The sequence below is a fragment of the Danio rerio genome, chromosome 8, assembly GCF_049306965.1.
Source record: "Danio rerio strain Tuebingen ecotype United States chromosome 8, GRCz12tu, whole genome shotgun sequence".
Taxonomy (NCBI): domain Eukaryota; kingdom Metazoa; phylum Chordata; class Actinopteri; order Cypriniformes; family Danionidae; genus Danio; species Danio rerio.
Window position 1 is genome coordinate 39,750,878 of NC_133183.1, and position 16,696 is coordinate 39,767,573.

General features: G+C 33.5%; 1 long non-coding RNA gene across 1 annotated transcript in view; it reads right to left on the reverse strand.

Annotated features, from left to right (window-relative positions):
- The window catches only part of LOC110438822 (uncharacterized), a 54,609-nt gene that overhangs the window by 21,754 nt on the left and 16,159 nt on the right, over window positions 1–16,696 (reverse strand). Inside the window, exons 13-23 of the long non-coding RNA XR_012384653.1 lie at window positions 13,651–13,685; window positions 13,444–13,555; window positions 11,642–11,762; window positions 7,057–7,113; window positions 6,864–6,915; window positions 4,171–4,872; window positions 3,482–3,509; window positions 2,769–2,819; window positions 2,063–2,113; window positions 1,649–1,703; window positions 188–242 (exon numbers count right to left, since the gene is read on the reverse strand). This is a non-coding gene — a long non-coding RNA (uncharacterized lncRNA). The remainder of the gene's footprint in view (window positions 1–187; window positions 243–1,648; window positions 1,704–2,062; window positions 2,114–2,768; window positions 2,820–3,481; window positions 3,510–4,170; window positions 4,873–6,863; window positions 6,916–7,056; window positions 7,114–11,641; window positions 11,763–13,443; window positions 13,556–13,650; window positions 13,686–16,696) is intronic.

Below are 16,696 nucleotides of genomic sequence, written 5' to 3' on the forward strand. Positions count from 1 at the left end.
CTATGGAAGTCTATGGTTACAGGTTTACATCTTTTTTTAAAGTACTTTCTTTTGTCTTTAACAGAAGAAATAACCCAAAATGGTTTGAAACAAGTAAAATGTAAGCAAATAATGACACATTTGTACCGTTTGGGTGAACTATCCATTTAGGGAGTGTCAAAATAGCATTACAAAAGAATTAACAAACCTCTGTAGAAGACAACTCTGTTTGTGTTTGTCAAAGTGACGGACTCATGAAGGTACTGAAAGAGAGAAGCAAAGATAAAGAAAATTTACCATTCGTTTACTTACTGTTTTAAGTTTTGCACAACAAACCATGCCCTCATAAACCATGAAGAAACACACGTTATAATAGTCTACTGCTAGCACCATGTAAAACTACACATACTGTGTCCTCATAAACCATGAAGAAACACGCAGTTTCCATAAAACAACATCCTACTGCTAAGTCACATTAAATAGACATACTGTGTCTTCATAAACCATGACTAAACACACAGGACCGCTACATTGCATTTAGCTGAAAAAGGAAACTGTAATTTTAGCATTTAAAGGGATGGTTCACTCAAAAATGAACATTTACTCACTATGAATTTACCCTCAAGTGTTCCAAACTTTTATGTGCTTATTTCTTCTGATAAACAACAAAAACAAGATATTATGATGGAAGAAGAAAACCTGCAATCAATAGCCCCTTTCACACATACAGACCTTTCCGGAAAATTGCCGGCAATTTTCCGGAAAGGTTGTATGTGTGAACAGGTCCTTTTTGAAAATACCGGTAAATTCGTTCTGGCTATTTTCCGGAAAGAGAAGTTGTAACATTACCGGCAATGTGCCGGAATGCTGCGCTGTGTGAATGCAAAAGGAAGATTCCCGTAATAAGCGCGTGCACGTCTAGAACGTGCTGACGTGAGACGTCTGCTTTAGCCAATCACAACAGTCAGACGCATTTACGTCCGCGCGGTTTGTGAGGATAAAAGCCTTTGAATATTTTTCCAGACACATTTAGCTGCTAGAAGTTAGTCAGATCACGTTTATATGTTCTTCTTAATGATAACTGTGTAAATAATCATCGATGAGATGCTTATGATAAGCCGTTGTTTGTTTACCTTCAAGCTTTGCACATGCACATATTATGAACATCTCGACATGCGAAAGTGATCCTGCGAAAGTTGTTCACAATATTGATCATCCACAGAGTTTGTAATTTAGTCAAATGTTTACAAATACAAGCGCAGCCGTTTAAAGCTCATTTGTGGTGAATGTTGTCAGAATTTACCGGTATTTTGGAATGGATGTGTGAATGCTCTTTTCCGGAAAATTTCCGTAACGTCCTCGCCTGTGTGAACAGCGCTTTTTTGAATATACCGGTAAAGTCTTTCCGGAAATTTTCCAGATATTTACCGGTATCACTGTGTGAAAGGGGCTAATGACTTCCATAATAGAAAACACAAATAATATGGAAGTCAATGGTTACAAGTTTCCATCTTTTTTCAAAGTATCTTCTTTTGTGTTCAACAGAAAAAATAAACCCATAAAGATTTAAAACAAGTAAAGGGTGAGCAAATGATGACACAATTGTACTGTTTGGGTGAACTATCCCTTTAAGGAGTGTCAAAATAGCATTACAAAAGAATTAACTAACCTCTGTAGAAGACAGCTTTGTTTGTGTTTGACAAAGTGACTGGGTCATGGAGGTACTGAAAGAGAGAAGCAAAGAAAGATGAAGGAAACATGACATTCGCTTACTGAAAGCTTTAAGTCTCACAAAACCAATCATGTCCTCATAAACCATGACTAAACACACAGGATTGCTACACTGCATTTAGTCTAATTAAGAAACTGTCATTTTAGCACTTAAAGGGATGGTTCACCCAAAAATGAACATTTACTTACTATGAATTACAGGTTTACATCTTTTTAAAAGTATTTTGTTTTGTCTTTAACAGAACAAATAAAGAAACAAGTAAAGGGTAGGCAAATGAGGACACAATTGTACTGTTGGGTGAACTATCCCTTTAAGGAGTGTCAAAATAACATGACAAAAGAATAAACAAACCTCTGTAGAAAACAACTCTGTGTTGGTCAAAGTGACGGGCTTAGGGAGGTACTGAAAAAGAGAAGCAAAGATGAGATTTTTTTAACATTGTTAAATTACTTTAAGTCACGCATAACAAATCATGCCCTTACAAATTACGAAGAAACACACGTTATGATTGTCTACTGCTAGCACTATGTCAACCTACACATACTGTGTCCTTATGAACCATGAAGAAACACACAGATTTAATAAAACAATAGTCTACTGCTAAGTCACATCTAATAGACATACTTGGTCCTCATAAACCATGACTAAACACACAGGACTGCTAACCTGCATTTAGCAGAAATAGGAAACTGTCATTTTAGCACTTAAAGGGATGGTTCACCTAAAAATTAACATTTACTCACTATTAATTTACCCTCGAGTGTTCCAAACCTTTAAGGGTTTATTTCTTTTGTTAAAAACAAAACATACTTTGAAAAACGATGGAAACCTGTAACCATTGACTTTTATATTACTTGTTTTTTACTACTATGGAAGTCAATGGTTAGAGGTTTCTATCTTATTTCAAAGTATCTTATTTGTTTTGTTAAACAGAAAAAAGAAAACCATAAAGGTTTGGAACACTTGAGGGTAAACTAATAGTGAGTAAATGTTCATTTTTGGGTAAAACTATCCTTTCAAGAAGTATCAAAATAGCTTGACAAAAGAATTAACAAACCTCTGTAGAAGACAACTCTGTGTTTGTCAAAGCGACTGGCTTATGGAGGTGCTGAAAAAGAAAAGTAAAGAAAGATGAAGAAAACATGAGATTCGCTTACTGAAAGCTTTAAGTCTTGTTTAACCAATCATGTCCTCATAAACCATGAAGAAACACACACGTTATAAAACAATAGTCTACTGCTAACATTGCATTCTACATACAGTGTCCTCATAAACCATGAGTAAACACACAGATTTATTAAAACAATATCCTACTGCTAAGTCACATCCAATAGACATACTTGGTCCTCATAAACCATGACAAAACACACAGGACTGCTACACTGCATTTAGCAGAAATATGAAACTGTTATTTTAGCACTTAAAGGGATGATTCACCCAAAAACGAACATTTACTCACTAACAATTTACCCTCAAGGGTTCCAAACCTTTACGTGTTTATTTCTTCTGATAAAAAACAAAAACAAGACATTTGGTGGAAGAAAATCTGCAATCATTGACTTTCATGGTAGAAAACAAGAAAAGATGGAAACCTGTAATCATTCACTCCCATATTATTTGTAAGTATTTTCTTTTGTCTTTAACAGAATAAATAACCCCAAAAAGGTTTGAGACAATTAAAGGGTGAGCAAATGATGACACAATTGTACTTTTTGGGAGAACTATCCTTTTAAAAAGTGTCAAAATAGTTTGACAAAATAATTAACAAACCTCTCAAAGTGACGAGCTCATAGAGGTACTGAAAGAGAGAAACAAAGATAAAGAAAATGTAACATTTGTTTACTAACTGTTTGAAGTCTCGCATAACAAAAAATGCCCTCATAAACCATGAAGAAACACATGTTATAATAGTCTACTGCTAGCACCATGTAAACCTACACATACTGTGTCCTCATAAACCATGAGTAAACACACAGATTTATTAAAACAATATCCTACTGCTAAGTCACATCTAATAGACATACTTGGTCCTCATAAACCATGACTAATCACACAGGACTGCTACACTGCATTTAGCAGAAATATGTAACTGTCATTTTAGCACTTAAAGGGATGATTCACACAAAAATTAACATTTACTCACTATTAATTTACCCTCAAGTGTTCCAAACCTTTAAGGGTTTCTTTTTTCTGTTAAACACAAAAGAAGATACTTTGAAAAACGATGGAAACCTGTAACCATTGACTTTCATATTATTTGTGTTTTCTATTATGTAAGTCAATGGATACATGTTTCCATCTTTTTTCAAAGTATCTCATTTGTTTTATTAAACAGAAAAAAAGAAACCCATAAAGGTTTGAAACACTTGAGGGTAAATTAATAGTGAGTAAATGTTCATTTTTGGGTGAACTATGCCTTTAAGGAGTGTCAAAATAGCTTGACAAAAGAATTAACAAACCTCTGTAGAAAACAACTCTGTTTGTGTTTGTCCAAGCGACGGGCTCATGGAGGTACCGAAAGAGAGAAGCAAAGAAAGATGAAGAAAACATGACATTCACTTACTGAAAGCTTCAAGTCTTCCATAACCAATCATGTCCTCATAAACTATGAGTAAACACACATATTTGATATAACAATAGCTTGCTGCTAACTCACATAAAATAGACATACTTGGTCCTCATAAACCATGACTAAACACACAGGACTGCTACGTTGAATGTAGTAGAAATATGAAACTGTCATTTTAGCACTTAAAGGGATGATTCACACAAAAATTTATATTTACTCACTATTAATTTACCCTCAAGTGTTCCAAACCTTTAAGGGTTTATTACTTCTGTTAAACAACAAAAACAAGATATTTTGATGGAAGAAGAAAACCTGCAATCATTGACTTCCACAACAGAAAACACAAATAATATGGAAGTCTATGGTTACAGGTTTCCATATTTTTTCTAAGTATCTTCTTTTGTCTTTAACAGAAGAAATATCCCAATAATGGTTTGAGACAAGTAAAGGGGGATCAAATAATGAGACAATTGCACTTTTTGGATGAACTATCCCTTTAAGGAGTGTCAAATTAGCATGACAAAATAATTAACAAACCTCTGTAGAAGACAGCTCTGTTTGTGTTGGTTAAAGCCACAGGCTCATGGAGGCGCTGAAAGAGAGAAGCAAAGAAAGATTAAGAAAACATTAAAAGCTTTAAGTCTCGCATAACAAACCATGTCCTCATAAACCATGAATAAACAGATTTAACAAAACAATAGCCTACTGCTAAGTCACATTCAGTAGACATACTTGGTCCTCATAAACCATGAGCAAACACACAGATATTAAAACAATAGCCTATTGATAGGTCAGCAAACTTGACATTGTTTCTCTTGATATCTCAATATTGTAAGCTATAAAAAAAAAGCTTTAAATATTAGTAATATTTGTTATTTCTCAAATGTGGTAAAAAACAATATTATTATAATATGTAGGCCTAGTAATGGTTAAAATGCTCAATTTTGCATAGATCTGGCATGTTAAACTTTAAATTGGTCTTTAATGCACAGGACAGAGATGACATCAGAATACAAATTCAAAATTCTGAAGATGAGTGTTAGATGTATGCTTGCACTCTCTTATGGTCCACATGCAAATAGATCATTTTCACTGGTATAACCAGGCATTTGTCATCATCAGATTTCAACTTGCATTATTTTCATCATTTAACAACAGTAGTTTATACTGCAACGGTGTAAACGTTTAATCTTACACAGGGCTCGAAATTAACTTTTTTACTTGGTAGCACCGGTGCTCCCAACTTCAAAAATTTAGGAGCACCAGAAAAAATTTAGGAGCACCACAAAAAATTTAGAGATGACATTGATATTTGTGTGCAATAATTCCAAAATGTGTATGTATTAAAATTCTAGAATATTAATGATGATGAAAATGACAATAATAGTAACAATGAATTACATTTGTCATTATCATGCTGCCTTGAATGTGCTTGAATGCAAGTTATCTGCTATAAAAAGTCTGTTACTTTCTGAAAAATAAATGTATAGTTTGCATCAAACAAAAATGAAGCATTGCAGTAAGAAATATTTTTTTTGTACTGCTAAACAGCATATATATGCATGTCAGTTTAATAAATAATATTTCAGCTGCAAAACAAACAAAAGATTATAATAAAATATTAAATTCAAGGCTGAAAGCTGCAAAACAGTCATCAGTAACTAAATAAAAAAAATATATACATCTCATGAAAGAATAGGCAAAAGAAAGTAAATAAAGTCTCACTTCTATCACTATTTAAAAGTTTTGGTTTCAGTTTGTGTCAATTTAAATGTTCAGTCTGAGCTGATCTTCATTTTTCTGTGTTTGTGGAAAAGCAGGCGAGTCAGCCGACCCAATTTATGAGCAGGTTGAGCACCGGCGCAATACCGCTGTTTGTTATGAGACGCAGTTTCAGTGTAAACTTAGTAAAGGCGAGCTTCTTTGGCGATGATACAGTATTAGATTTGACTTTTAGCGGACATTTGCGCTGAACACGTAGTGAATGCAACGCATGGAGATTCGACCACCTTCTCCGAAAAGCACGTACTCGATTGATCTCAGCTGGCGGATCAATATTCACCACGTGTCATGATCGCTCTCATCTGCGCCTCAACTTTAGGTGGGGTTTGCACTTTGCAAACCTGTGTGCTTTACGTTTTCACACTTTAGCCGTTTGCATTTCCCGTGGACATAAAAGCTCCCTCCCTGTCATCTAACAGTGGATAGCCTTGAGTGATTGACAGCTAATATGAACCAATATAGCGGCAGGGAAGAGCGATTCAGCACGTTTTAAAAAAAAAATCAAAACAGGTCGCACTAATGCGCCCAAATATATTATGAGGTCGCATCGATTAATTTTCGGGCGCATATGCGACCAAAATGGTCGCAATTTCGAGCCCTGTTACACATAATACTCACCGTGTGAATAGAGGCTAATCTAAAGAAAAAACTTTGAATTGTTATATTGCGATTCTCAATATAATAATGTATCGCTACACCCATATTAAATGTATTATTATATAAAAATAACTGCACAGATACAGGAACAATAAGAAAATATCTCTTCAGATCAACATTTAAAAGACAATTATATAGACAAACCTCTTTGAAGCTCACTCTGTTCAGAATTCAAAGATAATGGCTCATGAGGAGACTGAAAAACATAATCAAAACACAGAAAATAAAGCTAAAACAACTCAAGTGTGTGCTAAACAGACATTATTAAACATTATATTTAATACTACATACGGTTCAAAATATGCCAATTTTTAAAATAAAATCCAATATACCCTACCTTTGCTTTTTCATGTTTGTTACAGGAGAGAAGGTCAACTCCTCCACATGACACACTCTAAAATTACAATTGTATGTTGTGATATCGTGCAGAACAATGTTTTAAAATTAAACACAAGGTACTTTTTTTTATACAAGATTAAAATTGTAACTCTGCCAAATAAAAACAGTTCTGTCAACACATGAACACTGACTCCACAGAGTATGCATCACAAACTTTTCTGGACAGTGAAAACTGATACAGAAGAAACTAAATCATTGAAAAAATTCATTATGTTGGTTTAATAGTGCACAAAAAGTACACTGTACAGGAAACTGGCCCAAAACAATTATCTAATACTTTACTATTTGATAGTGTCAGGCCCGGATTAAGAACTCAAGAGGTCTGTATTAAAAAAAATAAGAATAGAATACATTTTTTTCAAAACAAATCTATAATATATTGCCCACATTTTTTAAATAAATTATATATATATATATATATATATATATATATATATATATATATATATATATATATATATATATATAGTCTACAAAGATTTAACTTATTTTTTAAGAAAATGAAAATTTTCTTATGAAAATGAAAATTGATGGTATAAGTACACTTGTTCAAGTTAACTGAAGCAGTACTAAAATATATATTTTAAAAGGTATTTATTACTATTCTCCACTGTGCTTTGCGAGAGCGCTTACTGAACAGCACGTTCGTTGACATAAGACTGCCCAGGCACGAATGCAATGTGAGTGCAGGCCGTAGGGGGAGACGGAAGGGGGGAAAAGCATGCTTCAGCCTGGTTCATGGCAACTGTACAGTGCGAGTATGCCCTCAGACACACAATGAATCCAGTCTGCACTGCCATTAGCATCCTCCACCTGGTTAATGCTAGCTTGCACATAACATTACCATAACGTCTTCTATACTCTCATTCTCCTCATCATGGGTCTGTTTGAAGGAGTGAATACATGAAACATGCCTCAATAAAGATGCACCCTCTCCTCTTTTTCTCTTGTGATTGCCAAATCCACTTGTTCACTCATTTTGATCTACGGCAAATACTACACTACAGTCCGCTCAATTCAGTGCAGGTTATTTCAAAACTTACAAGCACTTCACCAATTAAAGCATGCTGTTTAGTTAAAAAAAGTAAAGAAGGAAAGGAAAAAATCTGCATGCTTTTTATACATGGTGACATTTTCTGACAATTTAAATACAATGATAATAATAATATATGATAGGGGTGTAACGATTTATCGTTGTACGATTTATTGCGATGCAAAAATGTCTCGATATGCATCGTGGCGTTATGACGATATGATTACGATATGACGTCCGTTTTCTCTTATTAGTTGAGCTGTTTGCACGTGAGCTACGTTCCACCTGCTGTCGCACGTGAGTTCAGATTGCAGCAGCAGTAATGTTAGCAAACCAAGATGAGTGGAGTTGAAATAGAGGATGGCCCATCCTCTCAAAATCAGACGTCTGGCAACATTTCGGTTGTACAGTAATTGCTTTAGACTCGTCCGCTTTTTGACACGCATACTGGGTCACACATACTAAGTTTTAAAGTCTTCACAGTGATTTACATACTTTGCACAGCGACAGGGATACCTCCTAATGGTGTTGAAAGAGTCACATACTGTATTTATAAGGTACAATTCACCTTAAAATATCATTCTGTCTTCATATGATGTATTGGCGGCCGCAAAATCACACATGACATGAGCTGACCGTGAGCTGTTACTACAAAGGGCGGACTATGATAGACGCGTGCGTATGGCAAGCCGTTTTAACATTTAAACCTTTGATCTGACTATCCATAAATATATTTAGAGATATCTCTAATTATATTTTGACTAGTCATAATTATAATTCGACTAGTCAAAATATAATTAGAGATATCTCTAAATGAATTTAATTAAATATGAATTACATATATTTATGGATAGTCAGAACAAAGGTTTAAATGCTAAAACGGCTTGCCATACGCGCGCGTCTGCTTCAGTGAACAGAACCTGCAGGTTGTGACTAATAAAGTAGTAAACAACATTCAGTTTGTGGAACAGAGTGATCTTTCAGGAGCAGCGTGGGAAGTTTGAACAGCACTTAGCAGTGTAAATGAAACCGAAAACGTACACATTATTTAAACAATCATATCGATTTTAGAGTTATGATTACGATGAGCTAACCCTTTAAAGCTAAATTTGAGTACAGAGGTACACAAAAATGCACGTCAACATGATACACTTGATAGCGCCGACATCAGCGACGCCGAAGAAATAGTAAACCTGCCTAAACTGCTAAAAAGAGTCACGACTGTCCTGTGTAATGATAAGACGGCCACCCTGTCACTCATGCCCAACATGAAGACAGCCATCCATAAAAACCTCTCAGACAGATACACATAAGTTCAGGATTATCTTATAGAACTGCTGATTACCTGGAAATGTAGATTTTTTTTTGCACACACAAAAAACGCAAGTGACCAAGCAAAGCCTTAAGCTCTCACTGTTAAATTCAATTGAATAGAAAGCTTATTTTTTTGCACCTTTACTTAAATTGTTCCTTAATTTTGTCTCTGTCATTTCAATAATATTTTTAAAGAAGTTTTTAAATTGTTTTATTTTCCAGAGACAGGCCTGTTTAATATATTTTCTAAAAGAAGGTTCAGTTTAACAAGTTGAAACAAAAGAAATACATAAAAAATAGTTTACTTGGTAAAATTTGCATTTCAGTTAAATTTTCAATTTTTATTCCAAATATCGTGATACATATCGAATCGTGAACACCATATCGTGATACACATCGTATCGTGAGCTGAGTGTATCGTTACACCCCTAATATATGATATTGACTATTTGCTAAGAGGAAATGCCTAGTTTCTAAAAAAAATGTTTTTAAAGAGAGGGAGGCAACCTTTATTAAGACATGTGCAACCTATTAAATGCTCTTCAACAGAGCCATGAGGTAGGAGAATATGGGTGAAGTAGCGCTAGTTGTGGCAAATGATAATCGACAGGCTAACCAGGGTTTGGGAAAGGGCGACTAATAGTGGTGTAACGGATCCAAAATCTGCAGTTCGGATCACTCTACGTTTTTTGAGTTATGGATCGGACCATTTTTTGGATCAGCAAAAAAGGGAGGAGACAATTTGCTTTCCATTTATACAAAAATGTTACTGCATAATACATTGCTTTTAACAAACAGAAAATAGAACCTGTAATTTTAATAAAAAATAAAAATCAGGAAATAACCAGCTAAAAAAAAGTATTCAATATGAAATATGATCTTTGCTACTGTTGCTGATAATGCAAAATATATAGAAATCTTGTACAACATATATTTATCTTCAATTAATGATTCAACAATTCACACATAAAACTTCATGTTTCATTATACTGTAGGTGTATTATATTTGAAAACCTATTCAATTACATAGTTTTGATGTTTGTTTGTCGCCATCTGTTGGTTACACAATGTAGTTGCTTTCACCAGCATCTTGTTTCATTAAACAGTGATTTTATTCTTACCATAATGAATGCATTAATGCAGGCTAAACAAACAGTGACAAAAAAACACCTTAATAGCCAAAAGCATTTATGTAGGTCCCACAACGTCATCATTATATTTTACAGGGAAGCCAAAATGCTTTCATTCATGCAATTTGAATGACACGGGAGGCGATCTCTCTGCGATTGTTATAAATGTTGGATTAACCTACAAGTTCAAAAAAAGTTATTAATCTACGGGTCACGCGCATTCCGAACCGTGGGTTGTGATCCGTATCGATCACGGATCAACAGTGATCCGTTACACCCCTAGTGACTAACGTCACAAATAAATAAATACAAATGAATTCTATTAAGATGTTGCTAACATTTGAAAATAACTTTATTATATATTTAAAATAACTATTTAGAGAAATAAGATAAACATCATCAAAACACACGAGGCACTTGTGACTTTATTTAACATTTGCATTATTTTAATTTTTTTTTTTAAATGTTTCCTAAAAATAAATGTATTTCCCATCTGATATCCAATGGGGAGAAAAAAAATAAGAATAAGTTCAGCAGACGGTATATTAGAACTCGAGTTGATGATCAATCGCGTCAAAACATGTTGCTGTGCATTACAAGCTACACCACTGGCGCTATTTAGTTATGTTGTCTCTGTCGGTCAGACATCACTTGTCTGACAAAATTTGTGTAAATGGCTTATTCCATCAATGTGTGTTATTAACCATTGGTTAATCAGGCCCTGGATAGTGTACAATCTTTAATAGTTTTAACTTTTCACTAATATGGAAATCATTAATATTAGCATTTTTTAGACTCTTAAATTAAACATTAACATTTTAAAGTGTGGTTTTCAATTAGGACATTTCTTTTTATTATTATTATTATTTAAATGTTATTTGTTGACATTTATAATGTCTTGTCATCAAATCATCATTCATGACTTAATTTTTTTGTGTTAAATTAAACTCCTTTTTGCATCTTAACATTTTATACACTATGCTTATAATGAAACAATAACTGGGGACTACCTGCAGTAAGAAAAAACATGTACAAAACTTTGGTACCTTTGATGTCACTGATGTACCTCCACGTAAGCATGTCTTTATCCTTCCCCAACCTCACATGATGAGCAGCATCTTTCAAAGGATTTAATCCTCTGCTTTGACTCTTACCACCATTCATTCACTGTTAAAATATTATATAAGGTTAAACTTCACAGTTTATAATATCAATACAATACCACATATGCAAAGCAGTATTAATATATGTGACGTAGTGTAAAATTCTCTAAAGAAGACCAAAACAGAAAATAGTAATATAGTTATCAAATTTCATAATACAGTTATCACATTTCAAACCATTTAACAAAATATAAGTTAGTAGTGCACTATTTTGACAATTTGATCAAATAAAGTTATTTAACTTGGGTAAGTTAACCTCTTTTCATAATAAAATTTCATTTATTCAAATGTACAGTTTAACTGAACACAAGTTTATCACAAAAAAACATTAGAAAAAATAAAACCACACATTTACATTACTAAATTCAAACATTTTGTTCAATCATGCTTAATAATTCAAGTTTAGTAAATTGTTTCTACGTCATATTTATGTTTAATATACCTTGTTACCATGTTATTTATACCATATTCGAATGGTCATTGCTTCTCACATAAAAGTATGTGTAGAAAAAAAATCACAGTTACATAGTGCATCTATCATAACGTTACATCTCATGGAATCAGACGGCGAATTGTTTACCGCGGAGGAGTGAGCTCTACCCGGTTCTGGGTTAAATCGACACCGGCGCTTCCGAGCCAGATACAGGCCTAGCGCGTGCTATTATTAGCAAATACACATTTTGAAGAACTACTTCTGATGCTGCCATTACAAACACCTATTTCTAACGTTTATTTGTTCTCATCTTCTGTTCCCAGTCACTAATTATTATTGTCTAAAACAGTACGCGCCGGATATAAATATATAAATAAACTTGCTATTTTGAATAACAAGTGGAATAATACAGTACATATAATAATAAATAATTGATAGATTAGATTAGTAAATAGATTACATTGCGACTGCTGCAATTTGCGCTTTAATGTTTAGCTGGTCAACTGTATGGTATGGAAATGTTACATACCTACTATATGAACCCGTCTCATACAGCTGCCATTGCAAGGCTCAGACACTTTGTAGAGAGGAATTTAACACAACTGCCTCTAGGAGTCGCCAATGGAAATAAAACAGACACGCACAAAAAATGTGCGTACGCCTGCCAGAAAGCTGCCGTGAAGCTGCGCACATTCCCACGTTCAGTTCATCGTTAGTAAATCCAAACGTGAGCGATTCTGAGCGTGAAACCTGGCGTACGCAAAGTTTTTGTGCGTACGCAGCGTTGATACATGAGGCCCCAGATCTACAAACACATTACCGTTTTTTAGTCAAAGTAAGGACCAGTTCTACACACACATTACCGGTTTTTAGGCAACGTGGGGATCAGATCAGCACCCTTACTAATATTAAATTTTAAACCTCAATCAAGTAATTTGACAGTAAACTGCTTTAGAATTTTCATTTGAAGAGCAGGTCAGTTTATAAAAAATGTAATTTGAATACAGAAGGAACCTCAAGATCCAAACAGGAAATGGTCCAGAATAGATTTAATAAATGTTATATTTATTATAAATAATTTCCACAAAACCTTTAAACACAAAAAAAAGCAGTAAACACAAAATCCATGAAACTCTCTTGCTTGTCTAAAAGCAGTTCTCATTGGGTATAACAAGCTTCCACATAACTCTTCCATGTCTGCGTGCACATTTAGTTAAGTGCAATAGCAAATAATATTAAACGGTTAGTTCACCTCAAAATGAAGATTCTTTTATTAATTCCTCTCCTTCAAATTGTTTCAATCCCTTGCTGTCTATGGAGGATGAGGAGTTCTTGCACTTCATCTAAGTTATCTTCCTTTGAGTCTGAAGAAGAATGAAGGTCTCAGGGGATTAGAGTGAGATGAGGGCAAGTAATTAATAATATAATGTACATTTTTGGGTAAACTCTTAAAACCCACCAGTATGTTCTATTTCTGTTTCTGTCGTATTTTAACTATTTGAAAAAAAAAACATTAAAAATATTTTAAAATATATTAATAAAGAACTGAACCCCACAAATGCAAAGAGACCTTCATCATATAACCAAGCCACCAAAACTCCAAATAGACATCATTTGTTAAGCATTAACTCTACATTAATAGTAAGCAGTTTATAAACACAGCTAGATGCTCTATTGTTGACTTATAAGCATGTGTAATGTGCTCAATTTTTGTGTTTTCATACTTTGTTTATAATTCATTTTTCATAACTAAATGAAGTATTGCATTATTTACAAACTGTCTAAGAATAATTGGTGTTTTTTAAGATCATTAAGAATGAGTAAATAAATGATTAAAAAACTATATAAATGAACATTTATACATTTACTATTCAGGCATATAATCAGGGCTAAAAAAAAAAGAAAAAAAAAAAGAAAATCCAATCGGTTCACTCTACACACAGCCCCACTCCTTGGTATCGAGCGCAGGCCCGGCCCTACATTTAGATGTTGTATAATATGAAATAGCAGTAAAAATTATGAAAATTGTTATGAAATAGTTTTTCAGTCATGTAGCCTAATACAAATATTTAGTAACACTGCACAGTGCAATTATTATTTAAATTTATTATATCCATTATTATTAATATTAGTAAAATCTTTTTAAAAAATTTACTTTAGGCTATACTGCTATTTGCTCATGCAAAATTAAACACCAGAAAATATATCGTAGGCCTATATTAAGAGCTAAATTACAGTTAGCATCATAATTAGTTCAATTATGTGCTGTAGGCTATTGATTGACCAACACCCCCTGTATACAGTTTACACACTGCAGGTCTACAGTTCTGATGTGTATTTTGAATTACTTGTTTTAAATGACAGTAAGACATGCTATATTTAGTTTTTATAGTAAAATATACATTATAATCCAGTACAAAGTAAAATAATATTTATTAGTGGCCTATTGGCAGCGTATAGCCGTTAAGCTTATAGTCTAAGCATGTCATTTATTTATTATTAACATAAATTACAAACTAGCATCCTTATGATTTTATTTCGTTTCTGTATATTTTTATCAAACGAAAAATGCAATGATTTATACTTTGGTTTTAATTTTATTAGAAATTTAATAGCCGTTTAGGCAACACTACTTCTACATGTCATTGGCTCTGATTGCGTTTTTTACAGATAACCTATTTACAAAGATTTTTATTAAACAAGTGCACCACCACAAGATATTTTTGTAGGTGTAAAAATCTAAAAAGTATCATTATCATATTCTTGCCTTATTCATCTTTAATATAAATATAAAATTTAACACATTCATTGATTAAACTAGGGATGCTAACGATTACTCGATTGATTTATTGTCGGTAACCCTTTAAAACCGATAGACCTTATCGATGACCGATTAAGCATGGGCATTTAATAAGTTATGCTTTGCTCTTTGAGATGCGTCCACGATTTCACACATTACATAATCAAGTGTGCGCAGTTTAGGCTACGTTACCCTATGGAGTCGTGCACTCTCTTGACTTTGCATATTGGTTATGCACATATTGGTCATACCTATTATGCTCAGATCTCGTTTATCCGCTGGTGCTGCCATTAATCCGCTGGTCAAGTAATCAAAAAGTAGGCTACATGACGTTTAATTATGGGCAGGTTATTAAGACCAAACATTGGTTGTGCAAACTGTATTACGTTCTCTAAAATTTTAAAGTGTTTTAAGCTACATTATCTTTTATAGACTGGCATAGGCCTAAATACGCATCACGGCCAGACATTTATAGTTTATATAAAAACGAGCGTCACCGTCGCATTTGTTCACATGCTTTAAATTAATGCTTTTTGTCTCCCAAAAATAATATAATAAAGAGAACGATAAAATAACATTATTAACCGTTTAACTGTAAACATTTCTGTTCAGAACGATTAAAGTTGATCTTTTTTTTTCGGTTTTCGTTTCTGTTCCTGAAAAATGTCATTTGATTCTGTTTTTCGTTTCCGTTCCTTGAACCGGTTTGGAGCCCTGTATATAATACGTTTTTCTGCATGTTAAATAATGCTTTATTAACTCAACTTCATGTAGTTTTGAGATCTAATCTAAAGTGAGGAATATTGATGCTTTATAAATCCCTTATAAATGACAATTAAAGGCTCAGAATCATTCATTTATTCATTTATTTTCATTTTGGTTTTCTCTCTTTATTAATTCGGTGTCGCAACAGCGGATTGAACCACCAACTTATCCAGCACGTTTTTATGCAGCGGATGCCCTTCCAGCTGCAACCCATCCCTGGGACACATCCATACACATACACACTCATTTACTACGGACCATTTTAGGCTACCCAATTCACCTGTACCGCATGTAGGAGCACCTGGAGGAAACCCACACCAACACAGGGAGAACATGCAAACTTTACACAGAAATGCCAACTGACCCAGCCAGGGCTCGAACCAGCGACCTTCTTGCTGTGAGGTGACAGCACTACCTACTGTGTATCAAATAAACAATAAGTATTTGCAATCATACCTAAACAAATACAATTACTGTAAATTTTAAACATTGCTGAATAACAGGAGTGTCGAAATACAACATCATTTGATAAAACAACAATATAATAATTTAACAATACATTACGTGTAAAGCAATTTTATATTTAGACAAAATTGCAATGATTTACTTTTCATTTGATACAGTTTCATTTGAGCATCTTGTAATAAGTAGAAATTAATAGTCATTTTTTCCCTGTATATAATGTAACTGAGCCTTATATTGTCATTTATAATGGATTTATAAAGCATGAATAGCCCTCGCTTTAGATTAGATCACAAAACTGCATGAAGTTGAGTTCATAAAGCATTTATTAACATACTAAACAACTTATTATATGCCTGAATAATAAGAATTATCAATGTTATTTTGAATAGTTTATTAATCATTTACTTGCACATTCTGAATTATCTAAAAAAAAAAACACCTACTACTTTTAAATATCTGGTTTGTTAATGATGTA